The following is a 16,946-nucleotide window of genomic DNA, read 5'->3' as shown; positions in this document are numbered from 1 at the left end:
TCTGTGTGTATCACAATGTAGTGACTTGTTCTGTTGTGTCTTTGATAATAATGGTTTTAATTACCTAGATGTTATACAGTGGGAATATAGTGCTTATAAAAAATGATTTTGTAAAAACAGTGTAAAGTATTGCAAAATTTTTGACAGCTGTATAGTAACTGTGATGTATGTATTAAAAGTGTAGTGACTTGATGTGTTGTGTGTGTGTGATAATGACATGATATAATGGACTCTCTCTCTCTCTCTCTCTCTCTCTCTCAAAAACATGGAGTTTGAAACTTTATACATGAAAACATGCATTACAGATACCGGTATATTGACAATATTGTAACCTCTGTTTCTAATTTTGTGTAATACCTTGCTTTGTCGGCGCATTGATAATGTAGTGAATGCGAGTTTAAACCTTTTAGTAGGCCGTGATCTGAGCAAAAGCGCAGTCATTTTTTTTTTTTTATAATTTTCATAGTTTATATAGCTCATTATATGTTTATGATCAAAATCTGTAAAAATAACCTACACCCGTTTTAATATTTCTTGTTTAGCTGACGACTCTTTTTTAATTGGTTGAAAACTTTATATATGCAAGACATTAAACTCCTGTACAATATTAGGTATTGTGTGGACTTATGGTGTGACATAAGACATAAAACATAGGTCGTTCGTGCCGCGCTAAAGTGGCGAAAAGGATTTTTGGTCCAAAGGGACCCCTGTGGTGTGTTCTTCTAATGTTGTAGTAAGCAAAATGTTTAATATGAATGTGGAATTTTGTCTCCAAGAGGCGTTGTCTAAATCGGCACCAAAAAATAAAAAAAACGCACCAAAAAACAAAACAAAACAAACAAAAACAAAAACGACTAACAAATCAAATCAATACAATATGCATGTCATTCCTGCAAAAACACAGCCGTTGGAATATGGAGTAGGCTTTCTCCATTTTATATGTTCACTTTAATTTATTTACTAACTAAAGACTTATGGATTTTTCAGAATCTAATATTACCCATGTTCAATCTGATATTATTTACCAATTTCCAGGGTGTTCTGTCTATATCAGCACACGTAAGTTTTAATTTTGTACATTGTACTTGTACATGTATGCCCATATTATCTGTGAGACAAAGATGTATGAAATATGGCAAAAATGTACACTAATCATGATAAAAAATCCAGCATAATACCGGGTATATAAAGAGCAGACGCTGACATATAGAACATCAGATGGTGGATCAAGTACAACTGATTCCCTGATGACCGATCGCACTTGTTGTTTAATTCCAAAATGGAAAAATACATAAACAGTTCGTTGTTTGCCATTAATGAGTGACTTGCTTGTCAAAAATTAAAGCGTGAATGATTCAAAGGTAGTAAAAAAAATTAAACAAAATGGTGACCGTGCGACATGGAATTTAAGAACTCAAGTTACACCGGGTGCGTTCTCAATGCAGTCCTGCTGCGTTCTTTTAAAAATGTAAAGCATCAAACTGCAAGCAGTAAAAGCTCATACAGCTCACACAGCGCCGCAACAATGCAGCAACATCTTCATTTGTCGCGGTGGGATCGCCTAGAACGGCATGAGACGGCGCCCAATTTGAGCATACACAAAGTACGCACCGTGTTTCTGCATTTTGATAAGCACACAGTAAATAATGAAATGTGTTGTCATCATGACAGCGCCTTAAGGTCTGCAACAGCACCACTACTATAGATCTCCGTCGGCGCGCTCAAGCAACGCACATATTTGCAGTAACGATAAGTTGATTGCGCATGCACAAAGACCTCTCGGAGTCCAAAAAATTTGGGATGTCACTGCGTCTCTGTCGCGCTCTCAGTGCGCATACACAGCGTTTGAACGTGTTATTTTTATTTTCGCGCGCTCTTAGAGGTCGCTGTAGATGCGATTATTGCGCTCTCTTTGCGTTTCTTCTGCGTTCAGTTTTCTTAACGTAGAAACATTCTGCTGAGTTTATGTAATAACACATTTTTTACGGGCAAAATGGGAATTTTTTTCTATGTAAAATAATAATCGTTTTTTGTTTAATATATTAGAAGCGTAAAGTTTTTCAAAGTGGGAAAATGACTGGAGGATTTTGTTCTCATCAAAAATATCTTGACCAAACTTGTAAACTGTATTTGTTTGTTTTCAGTGTTTAGAATACGTTGCAATTGTCAAGTATATATAGCTGCGTTAACTATCATGATTCACAGTGTAAAATTCAACAGTTTAGTCAATAATGTTTTATAAAAAATAGCTTAATATGTATTTTTTTCAGTTGATGTACAAACGATCACTTGTGGTGATTATGTTTTCTTGCTGACCAGCTATGATTTTTTTATGTAACCGTATTTTGATTTTGCTTGTAAAGCACTGCAATGAATAGAAAATTCAAACCCACATTCAGATGCGCAAGTATAAGAAAATCGCTTAGAATTAAAACGCAGATAAGATTATTTATGAGATTATAATGCGATATATAGTATATACATCAAAATGTAGTGATTTTCATGTGTGTTGTCAATAGTGTAGTGAAATGCATGCCATTCTGTCAGTATTGAGTTGCATGTGTGTTTTCATAAAGTGTAAAAATGTAGTGAGATGCACGGCATTTTACAGATTCTTATTTTAAATGAAAATAAAAATCGCAGTATATAGCGATCATTAGGATACTATTTTAAATAGAATTCTGAATTTTCTTCGCTGTAAGTATACGAGAAAGCAGTGTAGTCAGTTGCATGTAAATTTTCAGGTGTAGTCAATTGACGGTGTTTACAAACCTGTGTGTGTGTGTGTGTGTGTGTGTGTGTGTTTGTAAGCACCTGAATACCACTACACGAGTATGAATACACACGTTTTATCCCACTACATTTTTTCTTCCCACTACATGCACCCGTGTAGTGGGAAGTAAAATCGTTCGGAAACGTTATTTCTCATCGTACCTGATTCAAAAAATATAAAATCGTACTATGTTTGGGTTTCCGGTGTGTATGTGGATTTTTTTACACCCATCGTGGAGTCCATAAGAGTACTTTACACACTTTCCTCCATTGGATATAAATAGCGCATGCGCAATCGGAACTTCCTACTCGAAGATGGAAATAATTGTTTACAGTAAGTATCATTTTTTCTTCGATATCTAGGGGATTATATCATTCTATTCTAATAGATAAATCTGGTAAACGACTATAACAAGGTCAGACATTGTCTTTCCTGTTAAGTTTTTCACTGATAAGAGAACACGAGATCTAATTTTGACATCATGCGAATGCCATATTCATAATCAAAGAAGGGAACGTAACTTATTTAGAATTAAAATGTGTCTATTTTATTTCAAGATTTATTTAATTATGGAACAGATTATTCTTATATTTTAAGGGATATATCAGTACCTTCTTAGTGGCCGAAATTCGGCCCCATTCCTAATCAGAAATAGGTGATATTTCCTCAATTTAGCGGTATTTTTTCCCAACTGGTTAACACTGAGTCTATATTTAATTCTTTTAAATAAATAATATGTATTAAAAGCAAAATATGTGATCTTTTAACCTCAATCAGCATAGCTTTTATCATAATACCTGTTTAAAAACATTCTGTAAACATTGCCAACTTTTAATCCTAATTTCCTCTATCTTTCTAAAAATCATAATGCTGTGTTCTGTGGAATCGTTATGCTGTTTCCACATACATACAATTTCATTAAAAATACGGATGAATTACGTTACATAATTATATTAATAGAAACATATTAGGGAAAGTTACTTTAAAAAAGTGATTGAGTAGGAAATACTGATTTTTATCATTAAAATGAAAAGTATGAGTTTTCTCATGGGGTTAAATTTCAAAATAAATGATATTTACTTAAGCTAATGGTGATTATTTCTTAATATTAGTACAATCTGAGATAAATTTGGGTACAGATAATGATCCAAAAAGATTTAGAGGGTTTCCTAAGTGATTAAGTGTACAGATTGATTTTAGAACATTAAAATGAAAAGTACAGGTTTCCTCATTGGGGTCTAAGTTCAATAGGAAAGGATTTTTACTTAAACTATTGATGATTATTTCTTAACATTAGTGTAGTTTAGGATAAATTAGGGTACACATATTGATTGAAAAAGATTAAGATGGTTTCCTAAGTGAATAAGTATACTGAATTCATAACGTTTAAATTAAAATTATGGGTTTCTTCATGGGAGTCTAAGTTCAATAAAAAAGGATTTTTACTTCAACTAATGGTGATTATTTCTTAGTATTAGTGTAATTTAAGATAAATTAGGGTACAGATATTGATTTAAAAAATTTAGGGGGGGTTTCCTAAATAAATACTATACTGATTTTAGAACGTTAAAATGAAAATTAAGGGTTTCCTTATGGAAGTCTAAGTTCAATAGGAAAGGATTTTAACTTAAACTAATGATGATTAATTCATAGTATTAGTGTAATTTAGGATAAATTAGGGTACAAATATTGATTGAAAAAGATTTAGGGCATACTTGCCAACCTCCAACATGTGAAAATCTGGTCATGACCAGATTTGGAAAGTAAAAAATCTGGTCATAGCGCGTAACGACATTTACGACATATTTATCATGCATTTCATAGATATATACAATAGAAATATGTGTTAAAACTTATGTGTAATACTTTATTGCAAAGAAGCATTTTAACTAACAGTTGCTGATTTTGAATTTTGTAAAGTAATCTGACACAGAAAATGGAAGGTTGTGTTCAGCTGAAAAAAAAATGCAAAAAGAGTTTCTGCTACATTAACCTTGCTTTTGAACTCTGTAAATGATGGCATGAAAGTTGTAAGTGACTTGGAAGACTTTTCAGTTTTGTGTATTAAAAAGCATTCTATACATGGCTTAGCGTTTTGAATGTTTAGTCAGATCATTTTGGGCACAAAATCCAATATTCAAATGTGCGTTACATAGAACGCAAAAGCCTCGTTTTGTACTCGATTACTTTGTTTTACCTATGGGAAATTCATTCATTTTCCCAGATATGTTGATAGGTACAAAAATATTGTTTCTTTTTGTTGGTTTCGATTCCGCTGGCCCCGATGAAGACCTTTTCTTATTGGAAGCCATCACACTTAATGATTTAAACCTTCGCTTAGTCAAAACAACTCATTGTTTACGCGTTACGTAAATCCAAGCTCAGCTTGGGTTCATAACTGGAAGTCAAACGCGCAACGTAATTTACAAACCAAATCCGGAAATCGGGAGATTTTCGGGTTGTTCGACAAAAATCGGGTGAAAAGCATGACCCGCCGGGTCATAAAAAATAATCGGGTGAAGGGTCGAAAAATCGGGTGTGACCCGACGAAATCGGGTCAGTTGGCAAGTATGTTAGGGGGTGTCCTAAGTGATCAAATATACTGATTTTATAACGTTAAAATGAAATGTATGGGTTTCCTCATCGGAGTCTTTATTTAACAGAAAAGGATTTAACCTACACTAATGGTGATTATTTCTTAGTATTAGTGTAATTTAGGATAAATTAGGGTACAAATATTGATTGAAAAAGATTTAAGGGGTTTCCTTAGTGATTTAGTATACTGATTTAGGAGCGTTAAAATGAAAAATAAAAGTTTCCTCATGGGGGTCTAAGTTCAATAGGAAAGGATTTTTACTTAAACTAATGATGATTATTTCTTAACATTAGTGTAGTTTAGGATAAATTAGGGTACAACTATTGATTGAAAAAGATTTAGATGGTTTCCTAAGTGAATAACAATACTGAATTCATAACGTTTAAATTAAAATTATGGGTTTCCTCATGGGAGTCTAAGTTCAATAGGAAAGGATTTTTACTTAAACTAATGGCGATTATTTCTTAGTATAAGTGTAATTTAAGATAAATTAGGATACAAATATTGATTTAAAAAATTTAGGGGGGGTTTCCTAAATAAATACTATACTGATTTTAGAACGTTAAAATGAAAATTAAGGGTTTCCTTATGGAAGTGTAAGTTCAAAAGGAAAGGATTTTTACTTAAACTAATGATGATTAATTCATAGTATTAGTGTAATTTAGGATAAATTAGGGTACAAATATTGATTGAAAAAGATTTAGGGGGTGTCCTAAGTGATCAAGTATACTTATTTTATAACGTTAAAATGAAAATTATGGGTTTCCTCATGGGAGTCTAAATTTAACAGAAAAGGATTTAACTTACACTAATGGTGATTATTTCTTAGTATTAGTGTAATTTAGAATAAATTAAGGTACAAATATTGATTGAAAAAGATTTCAGGGGTTTCCTAAGTGATTTAGTATACTGATTTAAGAGCGTTAAAATGAAAATTTTAGGTTTCCTCATCAGGGTCTAAGTTCAATAGGAGAGGATTATTACTTAAACTAATGATGATTATTTCTTAACATTAGTGTAGTTTAGGATAAATTAGGGTACACATATTGATTGAAAAAGATTTAGATGGTTTCCTAAGTGAATAAGTATACTGAATTCATAACGTTTGAATTAAAATTATGGGTTTCTTCATGGGAGTCTAAGTTCAATAAAAAAAGATTTTTACTTAAACTAATGGTGGTTATATCTTAGTATTAGTGTAATTTAAGATAAATTAGGATACAAATATTGATTTAAAAATCTAGGGGGGGTTTCCTAAATAAATACTATACTGATTTTAGAACGTTAAAATGAAAATTAAGGGTTTCCTTATGGAAGTCTAAGTTCAATAGGAAAGGATTTTTACTTCAACTAATGGTGATTAATTCATAGTATTAGTGTAATTTAAGATAAATTAAGGCACAAACATTGATTGAAAAAGATTTAGGGGGTGTCCTAAGTGATCAAGTATACTGATTTTATAACGTTAAAATGAAAATTATGGGTTTCCTCTTGGGAGTCTAAATATAACAGAAAAGGATTTAAATTACACTAATGGTGATTATTTCTTAGTATTAGTGTAATTTAGGATAAATTAAGGTACAAATATTGATTGAAAAAGATTTAAGGGGTTTCCTAAGTGATTTAGTATACTGATTTAAGAGCGTTAAAATGAAAAGTATGAGTTTTCTCATGGGGGTCTAAGTTCAATAGGAAAGGATTTTTACTTAAACTAATGATGATTATTTCTTAACATTAGTGTAATTTAGGATAAATTAGGATACAAATATTGATTGAAGAAGATTTAAGGGGTTTCCTAAGTGAATAACTATACTGAATTCATAACGTTTAAATTAAAATTATGGGTTTCCTCATGGGAGTCTAAGTTTAATAGGAAAGGATTTTTACTTATACTAATGATGAATATTTCTAACCATTAGTGTAATTTAGGATAAATTAGAGTACAAATATTGACTGAAAAGAAATTTAAGGGGTTTCCTAAGTGAAAACATACTGATTTTAGAACGTTAAAATAAAAAGTATATGGTTTTCCTCAATGGGGTCTAAGTTCAATAGGAAAGGATTTTTACTTAAACTAATGATGATTAATTCATAGTATTAGTGTAATTTAAGATAAATTAAGGCACAAACATTGATTGAAAAAGATTTAGGGGGTGTCCTAAGTGATCAAGTATACTGATTTTATAACGTTAAAATGAAAATTATGGGTTTCCTCATGGGAGTCTAAATATAACAGAGAAGGATTTAACTTACACTAATGGTGATTATTTCTTAGTATTAGTGTAATTTAGAATAAATTAAGGTACAAATATTGATTGAAAAAGATTTAAGGGGTTTCCTAAGTGATTTAGTATACTGATTTAAGAGCGTTAAAATGAAAAGTATGAGTTTTCTCATTGGGGTCTAAGTTCAATAGGAAAGGATTTTTACTTAAACTAATGATGATTATTTCTTAACATTAGTGTAGTTTAGGATAAATTAGAATACAAATATTGATTGAAGAAGATTTAAGGGGTTTCCTAAGTGAATAAGTATACTGAATTCATAACGTTTAAATTAAAATTATGGGTTTCCTCATGGGAGTCCAAGTTTAATAGGAAAGGATTTTTACTTATACTAATGATGAATATTTCTTACCATTAGTGTAATTAAGGATAAATTAGAGTACAAATATTGACTGAGAAGAAATTTAAGGGGTTTCCTAAGTGAAAACATACTGATTTTAGAACATTAAAATAAAAAGTATATGGTTTTCCTCAATGGGGTCTAAGTTCAATAGGAAAGAACTTTTACTTAAACTAATGGTGATTATTTCTTAGTGTTAATGTAGTTTAGGATAAATTAGGGTACAAATATTGATTGAGAAAGATTTTAGGGGTTTTCTAAGTGAATAAGCTGTATACTGATTTTATAACGTTAAAATGAAAATTATGGGTTTCCTCAAGGGAGTCCAAGTTCAATAGTTAAGAATTTTTACTTAAACAAATGATGAATATTTCTTAGCATTAGTGTAATTTAGAATAAATTAGGGTACAAAAATTGACTGAAAAAAAATTTAAGGGGTTTCCTAAGTAAAAACATACTGATTTTAGAACGTTAAAATAAAAAGTATGGTTTTCCTCATGGGGGTCTAAGTTCAATAGGAAAGAACTTTTACTTAAACTAATGGTGATTATTTCTAAGTGTTAATGTAGTTTAGGATAAATTAGGGTACAAATATTGATTGAAAAAGAATTAAGGGTTTCCTTAGTGATTAAGTATACTGATTTTATAATACATGTATTAAAATGAAAAGTATGAATTTCCTCATGGGAGTCCAAGTTCAACAGGAATGGATTTTGACTTAAACCAATGGTTATTTTTTCTTAGTGTTTATGTAATAAAAAAAGTCATAAAGTATAAATTAGGGAATAAATATTGACTGAAAAATATTTAGGGGGTTTCCGAAGTGAATAAGTATACTGATTTTAGAACGTTGAATGAAAATTATGGGTTTCCTCATGGGAGTCTAAATTTAACAGGAAAGGATTTTACCTAAACTAGTGGGGATAATTTTTTAGTATTAGTGTAATTAAAGATAAATTAGGGTACAAATATTGATTGAAAAAGATTTAAGGGGTTTCCTATATGATTAAGTATACTGAGTTTAGAACGTTAAAATGAAAAGTGTGGGTTTCTTCATGGGGGTCTAAGTTCAACAGGAAAGGATTTTTACTTACACTAATGGTTATTTTTTTTTAGTATTAGTGTAATTTAGGATTAATTAGGGTACAAATATTGATTGAAAATGATTTAAGGGGTTTCCTAAGTGATTTAGTTTACTGATTTTATAATGTTAAAATGAAAAGAATGATTTTCTTCATGGGTGTGTAAGTTCAATAGGAAAGGATTTTTACTTAAACTAATGGTAATTATTACATAGTATTTGTGTAATTTAGGATAAATAAGGGTACAAATATTGATTTAAATAAATTTAGGGAGTTTCCTTAGTGATCAAGTATACTGAATTTGTAGCAATAAAATTAAAAGTATAAATTTACTCATGGGGTTCTAAGTTCAACAGGAAAGGATTTTTACTTAAACTAATGGTGAATATTTCTTAGTGTTAATGTAATTTAAGACAAATCAGGGTAGAAGTAAAGATCCAAGAATATTTATGAGGTTTTTGGAGTGAATAAGTAAACTGAATTTTTAACGTTGAAAGAAAAGCATGGGTGTCCTCATGGAGGTCTATTTAGTTCAATAGGAAAGGATTTTTATTTAAACTATAATGGTGATATAGGTTTTTTTTTTTTAATAATCAATTACATGTACATAATGTATACTGATTTTTTCAAGTTAAAAGCAAAAGATATTGGTTTCCTCATGGGGGTCCAATACTTTACAAAAGGATTATTTTATATACTCACGGTGATTATTTCGTTGCATTAATGAACTCAACATGTAACCAATATTATTCTTCTTTTTTACATTTTCTTTTAGAGACTCAAAACCAAAAATGTTGTTTGCAAATAGTGACTGATGTGCCTTATGATGTAGATGTTGGATATTGTGCTTTTCCAGGTAATGAATAATTTTTTTCTTACTGTAAACAAACACATGCTTAAGGGAAAAAAAGAAAGAGGGATATAGAAGAGAAAGAAGCTTTATTTGCACTTTAGTGTCTATGAGTAATACTTTTACATTTGATCTGAGTGAGCTGAATTAAATTCTTTATATAATTATATATTACTGTATACAATGTATATGATTATTAAGAAATTAAGAATGAACAATTAATTGTGAATGATACTATGCATATCTGAAATTTTTCTACATTTTCTTTTAAGACAAATGGCCCAAAATGGAAAGCATCTGCAGACAATGACTGATATGTTTTTTGATGCAGATGTTTAAAATGATGCTTTTGAAGGTATCAGTATAATTTTTGTTACTTATTGTAAACAACTAACTATTACAAATAATAACAGAAAAAGAGAAATGCTATGTGTGTGTGTGCATGTGAGAGAGAGAAAGAGTGAGAGAGAGAGAGAGAGAATTAGATTGAAGGGGAGAAATAGTGAGATGACTTAATACAACTAATTTGTATAAAAGAAGTAATTTTTCTATTTAGATATTTTACCTGAATGTCACTACATGCGTGTAAATAACTAAATGTGATGTCAATTTGAAAGAGAGAGAAAGAAGTCGATAGACACTAAGTTTGATTTAAAGGAACTAGATTGGAAGGAAGAGAGAGAGAGAGAGGGGGGAATTATTGGGAAAAAAATGAAGCATTTTTGCTATTTGGATATAATACATGAATGTCACTACTTATGTGTAAATAACTAAATGTAATGTCTATTTGAAAAAAAGTCAGAAAACTTGATAGAAAATAAGAAACAAAGGAATTAGATTGGAAGGGAGAGAGGAAGTGAGAGGACTTATTAAAACTTTTTGTTTTAAGTGAAGCAATTTTTTTCTATGGAGATACTTTACCTGAATGTCACTACAAGTGTGTAAATAACTGAATGTTATGTCAATTTGAAAAAGAGAGACAGATAACTTAATAGAAAATATGAAAAAAGAAATCGGATTGGAAGGGAGAGAAGAAGATAGAGGACATGTTTTTTTGTTCAAATGAAGCAATTTTTTCTTTAAAAATGTTTGCCTGAATGTCACCACATGAGTGTAATTAACTAAATGTGGTGTTAATTTTAGAGAGAGAGAGAGAGAGAGAGAGAGAAGTTGATAGGAAATAAAAGTTGAAGAATTTATAGTACAGGGATTAAGATAGGAAGTGAGATGGCAAATTTCAACTTTTTGTATAAATAAAGTAATTTTTCTATTTAGATACTTTACCTGAATGTCACTACATGCATGTAAATAACTTAATGTGATGTCAATTTGAAAGAGAGAGAGAGAGAGAGAGAGAGAGAGAGAGAGAGAGAGAGAGAGAGAGAGAGAAGTTGATAGAAACTAAGCTTGATTTAAAGGAATTAGATCGGAATGGAGAGAGGAAGGGAGAAGAATTATTAACATTTTGTTAAAATAAAGCATTTTTTTTTCAATTTAGATATTTTACCTAAATGTCACTACATGTGTGTAAATAAGTAAATGTGAAGTGTATTTAAAAAAGTCAGAGAAATAGATATAAATTTAGAGAGAAGAATTAGATCAGAAGAGAGAGAGAAAGTGAGAGGACTTATTACAACTTTTTGTTTAAGTGAAGCACTTTTTTTCTATGGAGACTTTACCTGAATGTCACTGCATGTGTGTTAATAACTAAATGGAATGGCAATTTGAGAGAGAGAGAGAGAGAGAGAGAGAGAGAGAGAGAGAGAGAGAGAGAGAGAAGAGAGACAGAAATCAGTTCGGTAGAGAGAGAGAGATAGAGGATGTATTAAAACTTTTTATTCAAATGAAGCAATTTTTTTCATTTGACATTTTTAGCCTGAATGTCACTACATGAGTGTAAATTACTAAATGTGATGTTAATATGAGAGAGAGAGAGAGAGAGAGAGAGAGAGAGAGAATGAGAGAGATGTCAATAAGAAATAGAAGATAAAAAAGTCAGAGTGGAGGGGAGAAAGGAAGTGAGATGACTTAATGCAACTTTTTTGTATAAATGAAGTAATTTTTCTATTTAGATACTTTACCTGAATGTCACTACATGCGTGTAAATAACTAAATGTGATGTCAATTTGAAAGAGAGAGAGAGAGGTTGATAGACACTAAGTTAGATTTAAAGGAATTAGATCAAAAGGGAGAGAGGAAGGGAGAGGAATTATTAACATTTTGTTTAAATAAAGCATGTTTTTCAATTTAGATATTTGACCTGAATGTCACTACATGTGTGTAAATAACTAAATGTGATGTCTTTTTGAAAAAAGTCAGAGAAATAGATATAAATTTAGAGATAAAGGAATTAGATCGAAAGGGAGAGAGGAAGTGAGAGGACTTATTACAACTTTTTCTTCAAAGGAGGTAATTTTTTGTTGTTAATTGAGATACTTTAACTGAATGTCAGTACATGTGTGTTTATAACTAAATGTAATGTCAATTGGAAAATAGAGAGAGAATTTAATAGAAAATAAGAGAGAAAGAAATCAGTTCGGTAGAAAAAGAGAAAGATAGAGGAAGTATTAAAACTTTTTGTTCAAATGAAGGAATTTTTCCTTTTGAATTTTTTTGCCTGAATATCACTACATGAGTGTAAATTACTAAATGTGATGTTAATATGAGAGAGAGAGAGAGAGAGAGAGAGAGAGAGAGAGAGAGGAAATAAAGGATAAAGAAATCAGAGTGGAGGAAAGATAGTAAGTGAGACTTAATACAACTGTTTGTATAAATGAAGTATTTTTTCTATTTAGATACTTTACCTGAATGTCACTACACGCGTGTAAATAACTAAATGTGATGTCAATTTGAGAGAGAGAGAGAGAGAGAGAAGAGAGAGAGACTAAGTTAGATTTAAAGGAATTATATCAAAAGGGAAAGAGGAAGAGAGAGGAATTATTAACATTTTGTTGAAGTAAAATATGTTTTTCAATTTAGATATTTGACCTGAATGTCACTACATGAGTGTAAATAACGAAATGTGATGTCTGTTTGAAAAAGTCAGAGAAATTGATAGAAATTAAGAGATAAAATAATTAGATTGAAAGGGAGAGAGGAAGTGAGAAGCCTTTTTACAGCTTTTTCTTCAAAGGAGGTAATTTCTTTTTTATTTATTGAGATACTTTACCTGAATTTCACTATGTGTGTGTAAATAATGAAAAGTAATGTTCATTTAAAAGACAGAAAGAAGTTGATAGAAAATAAGTTAAAGATAAAGAAATTAAAGCGGAAGAGAGAGAGGAAGTTAGAGGACTTATTAAAACATTTTGTTTAAATCAAGGGATTTTTGTTCTATTGAGATACTTTACCTGAATGTCACTACATGTGTGTAAATAACTAAATGTGATGTCTTTTTGAAAAAAGTCAGAGAAATAGATATAAATTTAGAGATAAAGGAATTAGATCGAAAGGGAGAGAGGAAGTGAGAGGACTTATTACAACTTTTTCTTCAAAGGAGGTAATTTTTTGTTGTTAATTGAGATACTTTAACTGAATGTCAGTACATGTGTGTTTATAACTAAATGTAATGTCAATTGGAAAATAGAGAGAGAATTTAATAGAAAATAAGAGAGAAAGAAATCAGTTCGGTAGAAAAAGAGAAAGATAGAGGAAGTATTAAAACTTTTTGTTCAAATGAAGGAATTTTTCCTTTTGAATTTTTTTGCCTGAATATCACTACATGAGTGTAAATTACTAAATGTGATGTTAATATGAGAGAGAGAGAGAGAGAGAGAGAGAGAGAGAGAGAGAGAGAGAGAGAGAGGAAATAAAGGATAAAGAAATCAGAGTGGAGGAAAGATAGTAAGTGAGACTTAATACAACTGTTTGTATAAATGAAGTATTTTTTCTATTTAGATACTTTACCTGAATGTCACTACACGCGTGTAAATAACTAAATGTGATGTCAATTTGAGAGAGAGAGAGAGAGAGAGAGAGAGAAGAGAGAGAGACTAAGTTAGATTTAAAGGAATTATATCAAAAGGGAAAGAGGAAGAGAGAGGAATTATTAACATTTTGTTGAAGTAAAATATGTTTTTCAATTTAGATATTTGACCTGAATGTCACTACATGAGTGTAAATAACGAAATGTGATGTCTGTTTGAAAAAGTCAGAGAAATTGATAGAAATTAAGAGATAAAATAATTAGATTGAAAGGGAGAGAGGAAGTGAGAAGCCTTTTTACAGCTTTTTCTTCAAAGGAGGTAATTTCTTTTTTATTTATTGAGATACTTTACCTGAATTTCACTATGTGTGTGTAAATAATGAAAAGTAATGTTCATTTAAAAGACAGAAAGAAGTTGATAGAAAATAAGTTAAAGATAAAGAAATTAAAGCGGAAGAGAGAGAGGAAGTTAGAGGACTTATTAAAACATTTTGTTTAAATCAAGGGATTTTTGTTCTATTGAGATACTTTACCTGAATGTCACTACATGTGTGTAAATAACTAAATGTGATGGCAATTAGAGAGAGAGAGAGAGAGAGAGAGAGAGAGAGAGAGAGAGAGAGAGAGAGAGAGTCAGTGAAATTGAAACAAAGTTAGAGACAAAGACATTTTGCAGAAGGTAGAGAGGGAGTTAGAGGACTTTTAAAAGAAATGTGTTCAAATGAGAGAGAGAGAGAGAGAGAGAGAGAGAGAGAGAGATCATGTAGAACATAACAACAGCAGCAATATTTGAACACTTTTATAAAGGTCAATTATACATTTCTAAAAACTTCTTTGTATAACAAAACATAACCTTTTTTTATAAGAGTAAAACAAAGTAAACAAAATATTTTTTTATGTTTATTGTTGTCTTATGCTTTCAGGAAAAATATCCAAGCTAAATGAGGTTTCCTGAGAAAAGTGTTTGTCTCACATGGAAAAGCCATTGTCTAAGATTATACATATTAAGGTAATGTATAAATTAAATGTTATTTCTTAAAAAGAAATAAGCATGAGAGAGAGAGGAGAGAGTAGAGAGAGGAGAGAGAGAGAGAGAGATAGAGAGAGAGAGAGAGAGAGAGAGATTGAGAGAGAGAGAGAGAAATAAATAAAGAGAGATGAAGAGAGAGGGGAGAAATAAAAAAAAAGAGAAAGAGAATACAGAAAAACTGCCTTTAATTTTTATCAATATGAAGTTAATTCATCATTGATACACTTTTCCTGAATGTCACTAGATGTGTGTAAAAAAGTGATAACAGCATGAAACTGAAATAAGGCATTAAAAAAATTGAGAGATAGGGAAAAGTTAAAATAGATAGAGAGGGAGATAGTGTGTGAATTTAAAGTGTAAAGTGAATTTTAAACTTAATGCCTCTACATGTGTTTTTCATTGATAGTTATGAGAGAGAGAGAGAGAGAGAGAGAGAGAGAGAGAGAGAGATACACAGAGAGAGAGAGAGTGAGTAGTGATACCTTTTAGTATTGCATAAAATCTGAAAAAAGTACATTTAAAAGTCTTGCTTTACAGAGATGAAACACATTCTCAGAATTTATATTTTGACAAGTATTTTTGTGTTGCAGCACCAGTGTTCAGACATAGGTTAACTTCCTAGATAGACGATTGAGGACCAATAGTGTCAACGGAAAAAATCTACGCCATGAATATTGCTTTAATCAATACTGGTTTACAAAATTTAGAAACTCTGGTACATTTTTTATTGTTCGTGTGGTTTTCATGTATTCTCCCAAAAATGAAGATATGAGAGAATTGATACACTTTTTACGTGTACATGTACGTGTAAATTCAGTAGCATTGAAAGTTGGGTTATACAATGTACATATTTTGCTGTTTTAATGTTCCTAAACGATCATATTGCCTTGTTCATATTAATATTTAAATGTTTTAGTAATACTCAATAAAAAGTCAGAGTCTAATGTAATGTCTTAATTACTTTCATAATCATTGATATTCATTTTTATTTAATGTATCAACATCACTACGTCAAAAAATACATGCGCTGATCCAAAAAGAATTCCAGGGGGGTCGGACGGTTATTTGAGTTTGTCGGGGGGGGAGGAGGGTCCGAGGCATATTTTTGGTAATTTTATAATGTAATTTAAAGAAATTTTAATTTTGCAAGGGGGGGGGGTTCAGACCCCCTGACCTCCCTCTAGATCCTAGCATGAAATAAGCTTAGCTAATGCATGATCTTGTTTTTGTATATGCCTTGCAATATTATGTAGAAATAATCAATGTGATTGAGCATTTTGGTGTGAATAATTGCATGAATTTTTATATCATAATCTATAATTTCACCATTAAAACTAGTGCTCTACTCAGAAGTTGTTCCGTCATTCTGTCTTTAAATAACCATACAGCTTTGGCTGAAAATGAAAGATGATGGATGCTTGTATATGCGTGTGATATACATGTACATGTAGGTAGAAGGGGCCTGTGATAGTTTTTCTCTTTCAATAACTAAACTGCCACGGTCCATTAGTTGTTCTAATAACAACATTCGGTTTTAGCTATTCAAAAATCAAAAAAATAATTGAAAAACAAATAATTGGGTTTATTCAAAGATTTATAGGTTTGTTACATGTACTTTGAAATATTTCGCACTTTGTAAAAAAATTCAAAGTGTGTTACTAGTAATTTTGGAACCAGTTAAACGCGCTTTTATTTATTTTTTTCAAAGTGCGTTGATATCGTCGATATTATAAAAAACTGTCCAGGATTTGGTCCAAATAATTGATACTTTTATTGACATACAATAACTGATTGTTTTAACCTTGGTTTGATATTGTTTAGCTCAATGGGATAAATTTAAAAAAAAAAGAATCCAATGCATTCTCAGCTTACTTTATAAACAGTTTCTCGATTAGAATTTTTTTCTCATAAGCTTACGTAGTTTGACAATTTACACAAGTTTTAAATTATCCAAATATGACATAAACTGCATCGCGTAGCAATTGCCCTTTTCCTTCTTTGTCTATGCAGCAAAATTAATGTACTTCTTATCTGATACATTGGGCTATGTCAGAAACGTTTACTT

At 30.7% G+C, this 16,946-nt stretch overlaps 1 long non-coding RNA gene across 1 annotated transcript; it reads left to right on the top strand.

Moving 5' to 3' along the window:
• Positions 1-3,028: 3,028 nt before the first annotated feature.
• Positions 3,029-15,825, top strand: LOC128164482 (uncharacterized). The gene is made up of 5 exons (XR_008240947.1): positions 3,029-3,106; positions 9,852-9,932; positions 10,199-10,281; positions 14,775-14,860; positions 15,472-15,825. It is a non-coding gene; the product is annotated as an uncharacterized LOC128164482 (long non-coding RNA).
• The last annotated feature ends 1,121 nt before the right edge of the window (positions 15,826-16,946 follow it).

Source organism: Crassostrea angulata, chromosome 10 (genome assembly GCF_025612915.1).
Source record: "Crassostrea angulata isolate pt1a10 chromosome 10, ASM2561291v2, whole genome shotgun sequence".
Lineage (NCBI taxonomy): Eukaryota > Metazoa > Mollusca > Bivalvia > Ostreida > Ostreidae > Magallana > Magallana angulata.
This window is presented reverse-complemented; position numbering and strand designations above follow the sequence as displayed.